This window comes from Triticum aestivum, chromosome 3A (assembly GCF_018294505.1).
Source record: "Triticum aestivum cultivar Chinese Spring chromosome 3A, IWGSC CS RefSeq v2.1, whole genome shotgun sequence".
NCBI classification, from domain to species: domain Eukaryota; kingdom Viridiplantae; phylum Streptophyta; class Magnoliopsida; order Poales; family Poaceae; genus Triticum; species Triticum aestivum.
Window position 1 is genome coordinate 388,151,924 of NC_057800.1, and position 8,855 is coordinate 388,160,778.

An 8,855-nucleotide genomic window follows, 5' to 3' on the forward strand; every position below is an offset into this window, starting at 1 on the left:
CAACAAGGCACTGTATGGCCTCAAACAAGCCCCTCGGGCTTGGTATGACACACTCAAATACTTCCTGAAGAGCAAAGGCTTCATACCTGGTTCCCTCGACCCCACTCTCTTCACGAAGACATATGATGGTGAACTGTTTGTGTGCCAAATATATGTGGATGACATTATCTTCGGCTGCACCAATCAGAAGTACAGTGAAGAGTTTGGATATATGATGCAAGAGCAATATCAGATGTCCATGATGGGAGAGCTGAAGTTCTTCCTCGGTCTTCAAATACGACAGCAACACAACGGCATCTTCATATCTCAAGAGAAGTATCTCAAAGATTGCCTGAAGAAGTTCGGTATGCAAGACTGCAAAGGCTTCACGATGCCAATGCCAGCCAAACATCATCTGGGTCCCGACGACAATGGTAAAGAGTTCGATCAAAAGGTATACCGCTCCATGATTGGTGATTTACATTATCTATGTGCATCTAGGCCAGATATTATGCTTAGTGTTTGCATGTGTGCTCGATTTCAAGTGGCACCAAAGGAGTCGCATCACTTAGCTGTGAAGCGAATTCTTCGATATTTGGCTCACACCCCAACTCTAGGATTATGGTATCCAAAGGGCTCACACATGTCATTTTCTGGGACGATCACTTGTATGTTGGTCTTCAAAGAAGCAGAACTGTGTATCTCTCTCCACTGCTGAATCTGAATACATTGCTGCTGGATCTTGCTGCGCTCAGCTTCTGTGGATGAAGCAAACACTCAAGGACTATGGCATTCATCTGAAGCAAGTGCCACTCTACCGCGACAACGAAAGCGCCATCAAGATTGCTAACAACCCAGTTCAGCACTCGAAGACAAAGCACATTGAAATTCGTCATCACTTTCTCAGAGATCATGTTGTGAAGGAAGACATTGATATCATACACGTCAACACTGAAGAGCAATTGGCAGATATCTTCACCAAGCCCTTGGATGAGAAGAGATTTTGCAAGTTACGGTGTGAGCTAAATATCTTGGAATCCTCAAATATCATGTGATCAGGCACACATCGTAACACTTATGCATATTGATGACTTAGATGTGCAACACATGAAGTAAAGTATATCTTCAATCAATGAAGACATACATTCTAAGTGTGAATACATTAATGTGTAATTTGACTTCGGAGCGCCACGATAATTGTGCACCGTGTCTTGGTCTAATACTTCCTATACGGTGGGTAACGCCACCACCAAAGGTTCTGTTCGAAGTGTTTCACTCATGGCGTTACATTTGCTATGTCTTCACATTTGGTTTGGCTTCAATCTCAACATGTCTTCATGATTATCTTCACTATGTTGAATATATATATATACTAGTGTTCTGTCCTCTATAGCATTCACTTATAGCTATGTCTTCTTGTTGAATCTTTTGAACTAAGTGAATGTAATCGGACCCTAACCTCTCTATGCTTTCTATCTCAAACTCTATCTCTCCAAATCATATGCATTCTATTGAAACTGTTGAATGTCTTCTCTGCGTCCTTGTCAGCAGAAGATACAGAGACAAACATTAAGTCCGTTTTCAATGCTCATTCCTTCACCTGAAACCCAGACAAGTGGGAACGACCACCCGACAATCCAGGCGTGCGTGGGACGTGGAACGACCTCCGATATGCTGCATGATGGCCACGTGTTCCTCAGATGTGAATCGCCAGGGGCACCTGTGTAATAACACTGAGCCGCCCCTGTCCCTATAAATACACGCCTCACCACAGTCATTATCTCTTCTTCCACTCCCGCACGAACCCTAGCGCCACCGCTAGCCCTCGACGACACCAGCGACAAAGCGCTTCGCTGCCGCAACCTCTCCGACGCCGTCTTCATGCCGACCGCGGACATCGTCCTCTCCGCCGTCGCCGTAGGTGTCCTCCGTCGCCAAGTTAGGGCACGGACGATCGAACTGCTCGGCCTCCTCTTCCACACCGTCTAGTAGTTCTAAGTGTGGTAAATAAAACTTCCTTTTTATGGCCCCTTTTGATCCTATAGCTTTGTCACTTTCTACCACAAGCAGTTTCTATTCACACAAGTTGGATATCTTTCATACTGCATCTCATAACATGCCTAATATATTCACTTATGCTTCACAAAGTAGTTAGATTCCTCACTTGTACTGATCTCTGGATTCGTACAAATCTGGAACCAACTCCTTATCTATGAGTGAATGTCTTCGCACGATGAGGTCAATGTCTTCTAAACTGATTTATCTTCAAAATCTTCTGAGAATGCATATGACCTCTTCCCCTTCCCTCGCACCTTAATGCTGTCACAGGTACATGTCCGTGGGAGAATCCCTTGGTTCTCATAGTCTGCATTCATTTGCAGAATTCCTACAGCATCATATAAATTCTCCCGAAGCCAGTTCCTGTTTGTCCAGCAAGCGAAAACCTTTGAAGCCTTTGAACGTATTGAAGCCTTTTAGTTTAAAATTCGTGGCTTCAGAGAAATCTGCAAGGAAGGTGGCAGAAAGCATAGAGGAGAAACATCAAGAGATCTGCCCGATGACCTCTCAGAGCTGTACAAGACAGATCCTGAAGAGGATTACAATCAGCGCAAGACACGAATCCAATGGATTCGACGCTATTGGGCAGAACAGTGGTTCAAGTACAGATTTGTGACCAAGGAATATGCTGAAAAGAATGCCATCAAGCGACCATGGGGAGACATCCTCTACAAAAATCTTCAACCCAGGACCAGAGATGAAGCCATTGAACAAGGCTTCTATCCCTGCATGGTCCGTGGACCATAGCCTACGGATGCTGACCCATCGTCACTGCTATGGTGTCGTGACGACAATTTGTTTAAGCGCAACTTCCAGTTTTCCCAGAACTCAGTGAAGCAGAACAAGAATTCTTTGGGATTAGACTTCAACCCTGGTCCCTCTGCTCCCCATGCTGATGGAACTCGTGAAGCTGAACCCAATCTTCTTGGGCCCTTCTACAACTTGGAAGGTCTCATCACTCACATCGTGGTTCAAGGGACAGCCGTGAATGAGCCTGCAGATGACGCTGAATCAGATGAAGCGCCTGCAGTGCCGAAGCCAAACAAGTTGAAGCAGCCTAAAGCTTCAAAGCCTGCCTCTGCACCAAAAATCTCACAGGCGAAGCCACTGGCCACTGCACCTCCTGAAGACAGTGTGCAGTCTAAAGATTTGTCATGCATCTCCAAGCCCCAGAAGGTCAAGATGCCTCTGCCACACACCGGCCAAGAACTGACTGCTGCTGCCATTCTGCGAAACGATGCCATTGATCTGTCCAGTGATGAAGATCTTGCAGATGACGCTCTTGAGCAACTCATCAAGAGCGAAGAAGAAGCATAAATCTTCAATGATATGCCTCTCTTTGACGTGACAATCATCCACAACTTCATTGATGAGTGGTTTGACACGCCCAACATCAGCTTCGAAGATCTGCAACTACCCATTGGCCTCAGTGTCGCCTTCCATGGCACCATTGCTTCAGAATTAGCCATCGCCCAGCGCATTGTTGAACTGAAGCAAAAGATTGACTTTGAGAAAGCTCAGTTCAAGAAGCATATGGCCAAGCTCATCGTGCAAGAGGTGAAAAACTTCAAGATTATGCTGCACGAGCTCAAAGAAGCCTTTCTCAAGAAACGCGCAGAAGCTCAGGGTTCTCGTGAGCGCATGAAGAGCCTGGCTGACAAGTGTGTGCAAGGCTACAATGAGGCTGAGAAGCGCAAGGCCCTTGGGTGTCCGGGCATTGATCCCAGGATGGCTGCCAAGCAGAAGAAGAAGCCCACTGTGGCCGAACCCAACGCACCAAGGCACGAAGCAGATCCCATCGTCTTCCCAACTAGCATGACTGGCTCGAAGCCAAAGGCCCGGTCAACCGCTTCAGAGCTGAAGAAGACGAGGACTGCTAAGGCTGAAGCAAGGAAGAGGAAACATCCTGAAGCCTCTGCTACTGCCCCCTCCAAGAAGAAGCGGAAGACCAAGAAGGAATGGGCTGCTCCCACAGAGCCCTTGATTGTTGAACCCATCTCCATGGTTCGCCCTGACGCTGAACCTCAAGAGCGCCAACTGACTGTCCATGAGCCTGCTTTCACAGGGGCTCATGAAGCTGAAGACTTTCCAGCAGCTGATCCCATCGCTGCTGAAGACATTGGTCACCATGACCACGATGATGCAGTTCTTCCTCAGCTCGAGCACCAACAGGTATCATCGCCTGTGCTAACGCACAGCGAACTCATCAGCATTGGTCGTCCTCTGACGCCAATTGCTTAGGATGCATCATGGGCTGATCGCCCACAAGCACAAGAGGAAGAAGACTTTGAGGCCCAGCCAACTCCAACTCCACAGGCGTTGCCAGCGTTATGCAGGCTTCGCAAAGGACCAAGGCCTCCAGTCTCTGAGTCTGAAGCTAAAGCTGCTGAAGACATTCCGGCTGCATCAGCCGATGAAGAAGAAACCCCAAAAGCTGCTACTCCCCCGTCCCACCAAGAAGCTGTTCTCGAGGAGAACGTGACTGTGACCGACCCTCCAGCTCGTCAAGTGGAGGTTGAGAATCTCGAGGCTGCCACCACCATCACCAATGAAGCCAATGACGCTGTCATGGCTGAAGCCAGTGTGGAGCCTTCACCAACCCAAGCACCAAAAGTCAATGAAGCCAATGATGCTACTGCTTCTGTTCCTGCACCTGCTGCTGGTCCTCAGTTTGATTACCATGTTGAGCACAGGCCTCAGGTACAGAAGCCAATCCCCAGATTGCCCAGGTTTCCAGGTCCTGCATCAGCACCTGGATCCTTCAATGTCAATGGCTTCAACAGCAGACAACACTTTCTTCAATAGCTCCAGGAACCCCTACTCAAGGGAAAGAATATCATCTGATCGGTTCTGGAGCTATCCGCAACGAAGCTATTACTCCTGCATTCTATACAATCAAGGTCGCATATTCCCACATAAGCGTCTTGACATTGAAGCAATAGCTGGTCTGCCCTGTCTGGAAGAAGCTCTGGATTGCTTCAAAGAGGTTGGATTGCTGCCGTTCGTCACCGACCAAGAGCATTGGAATGAAGAGTTGCTACTCCAGTTCTATGCCACACTTCACATCCGTGGGTACAATAGAGATCCGAAGACTTGGGTACTGGAGTGGATGACAGGAAATGTTCATCACGAAGCCAAAGCCTTTGATATCATTGAGCTCACTGGTCTGCCCACTCCTGGCGATCTCTACGAACATGGCTGTCAGCTTCACAGTGAAGCTGTGGAGAGCATCTTTCAGAAGCCTGAACCTAACATGAGTCAGATGCTCAGTATGATGAAGCCATTGCCCCAAGATGCTGCATATCCCAAGGAGTTCTTCGTTGAAGACCTTGAGTATCTGCCAAGAACTATTTATCACATCATAAGGCGAACTCTCTGGCCCATCAAAGGACATTCTCCACATGCCAAGCTGGAAGGTGCAATGAAGACTCTGGTCTTCTATATTCTTCATGGCAAATGCTTCAATGCACAGGACTTCTTCATCCGCCAACTTGCTGCATCAGGCTCTGATCTTTTTGGCTTGAAGTTCTACGCTCCATGGATAATGTGGCTGATTAAACTTCACTCCGCTATCTCATATCAGCCATCTTCTCGCAATCATCGGATCTTTCTGCCTGATGTGGATATGTCTGATGAAGCCATTTATCCTGAGCCTGCCAAGGAACCTCTAAGTCTTCAGAATGCGGAGCATCAAAGTTTTTATCAGAACATTGAAGGAGTTGAAGCTGTCACTCGTGTGTACCTTTGGCTGGAACTACACGTGCACCACATCCTGCCCTTACTGAAGCCACCGATAGCACAATTGCCCAACGACCCAAGAAGCGCACTCGTGTTCTCAATGACCGAAAGCTTCTGGTGGCTCTTCATCAGAAACAGGATAGGCATCATGACTGGCTGAAGCGCCAAATGCAAAGCCTCTTGGTGGATGTCAACCGCATTCGCAATCTTGCCACCAAGAATGCCTTTGTTTCCCATGAAACCTCTTGACGTACATGGAAAGGGCCGACGCTGATGTGCTCTGAAGATGATCTTCAAGAGGATGGCTTCTCCGAACGCTTCAAGTTTGACTCCACACCTCCTCGAAGAGCAGTGCTGCGACGAACTCCATCTCTTGAAGACTCTGAGTTCTCTTCCTCCGCTGCAACTATGAATGCCAGAGTGATCGAGGACGAAGAAGATGCTACTTCACCGCCACCTCTTTCAGCATGCTTCGACACTGCTCCAAGTTCTTCTGCACTGCCGAACACCACCGATGACCCTGCTGCTTCACCTACTCTTCATGGGAACGAGTAGATGCTCTATGTCTTCAAACCTTTTTGGTCCTTACTGACAAAAGGGGGAGAAGCATATGAGTTTGATAGTCTTCAAGCGGGTCCATATGGGCGGTTGCTTTATATTTTGCTTCGTGTTTACAACTCTCGTTTTGATACATTTGGTTCTTTCAGTTGTAACACTTAAACTCGATGGTCGTCTGCTACTTATTAGCCACTTTGTGATGCGATGATAAATTCCGCATGTGCGACGATAAATTCCGCACTTAAATCATTTTGCAGACGTCCATTTTCCATTATGCATGTCATTATCTTCACATACCTTCTCATGCATAATGAATTGTCATCATAAGTTGAAGAGGATCTCCACGAGTATAACCTGCCATGTGCATTTGCATTCCAAAAGCAAATTACTTATATGCACATCTTCAGGGGGAGCCCTTGCAGCTTATGAAGATAATTCCTTATACTTTTGCAATTTCACATATTATATTCCCCTTTGAAAACTTCAACTAGTTTGTCATCAATCACCAAAAAGGGGGAGATTGTAAATGCATCTAGTGCCACCCCTAGTTGGTTTTGGAGTATTGACGACAAACCTAGTTGAGGGACTAATGTGTTTGTGAGAATTGCAGCACAACACAGGTAGAAGTCCCTCATTGATTCGGTTTTCCTACCAGAGATGACCCCTAAAAATATATGAAGACATTGATGTCAAAGGTGCTATATGAAGATATTCACATCGAAGACTATGACAAGAGAAGACATCGCTTGAAGCCTATGGAACTCGAATGCTTAGATCTTTCGTAGTTCTTTTTCTTCTTTGTTGAGTCATAGGAACCATCGTACTGTTAAGTGGGGTCCAAGAGAACCAGTCAGAATGACTGAAGTGATGCTTAACCAAAACCTATGTCTTTGAGTGAAGACTATGAGAGCAAATCTTGTCCAGAGTCGGACAAGTCAGCTTTTCTTGTAGCCCAAGTAAAGTTGTCGTGTGAGTTTGAAATCTGACCGTTGGAACACGTGTCAGTTCCTTAGTGACCCAGGGTCATTTCGGACAAATCAGGTCGGGTTGCCTAGTGGCTATAAATAGCCCACCCCCTACAACCATAAACGGTTGGTTGCTCAGAGTTAGTGCACGGCTTTTGTCGTTTGAGAGCAACCCACCTCGAAGCCTTTGAGAGAGAATTCCTTACGAGGATAAAGCCCTAACCACCCAGAGCCAAAGAGAGTTAGGCATCACTTAAGTCTTCTTGTCTGTGTGATCTGAAGACTTATTACACTTGAGGACTATGAATCCTCCAGCCGATTAGGCGTCGCGTTTTGAGCATCCAAGAGACATTGTGGATCGCCGGTGAACGAAGTCTGTGAAGGTTTGGGAGTCTACCTTGAAGACTTACCAGAGTGATTGGGCAAGGTCTGTGTGACCTTAGCTCAAGGGTAATACGGTGAGGACTGGGTGTCCTGAGCTGCGTGTTCAGGACTGGGTGTCTGGGACTGTGTGTCCTCAGGTTTAAATACCTAGCCGCCCCAACCAGACGTACAATTGTCACAGCAACTGGAACTGGTCTAACAAATCATTGTCTTCAATGAGTCACTGGTTTCATCCTTCCCTTCCCTTTACTTACTGTTGGTCCTTGTGAAGTCATTGTATGATTGCACTATCTTTTGTCTTCACTGAGTGACTGCGTGTTCTGTTTGGCTTCATAATATCTTCCTACCTGATCCTCACTACCTAGCTGCTATTAGTCATTGTGCTTTCACTTCATTGAATACTTGACTATGGTTTGCCTAGTGTAGTCTACCTTCCGCTGCATGGTAATAGGTTTATTTCTATCGTTTGTCTTCAAAACTTCCACGTTCTGAAGACTTTCATAAAAATCGCCTATTCACCCCCCCTCTAGTCGATATAACGCACTTTCATAAATCAACTGCTATACCTGTCGGTATTTGTGAGGATGTGCATGTTGTACTTGCAAACGTTACTATTTTAACGGACTTTGTTATTCTTGATATTCCCGAGGATGATAGTATGTCTATTATTCTTGGAAGACCTTTTCTTAATACTGCAGGGGCTGTTATTGACTGCACTAAAGGCAATGTCACTTTTCATGTTAATGGTAATGAGCATACGGTACACTTTCCGAGGAAACAACCTCAAGTTCATAGTATCAATTCTATCGGGAAAATTCCATCGATTATATTTGGAGGTTTTGAATTTCCTCTTCCTACTGTCAAGAAGAAATATGATATTCTTATTATTGGGGATGTGCATATCCCCATTGAGGTAACCTAGTGTTATTCAAAATTTCTCCGGTTTCATGTTAATCGGAATGAGTTTGTTAACAAGACTTGATCAACCTTGTTAGTCGATTCCTTTTGACGAGCATGAGATGGATGAAACTAGAAGCACAACCTTCTGTACCCTCTCTATACTTTCTGTTATTTAGTTAAAATAAAGTAAAATAAATAATTTTCTGTCTGTTATCTGATTATCCGTGCAATATAAAAATACCTCGAAAATAAAAGTTCTCCAAATGCCCTGAA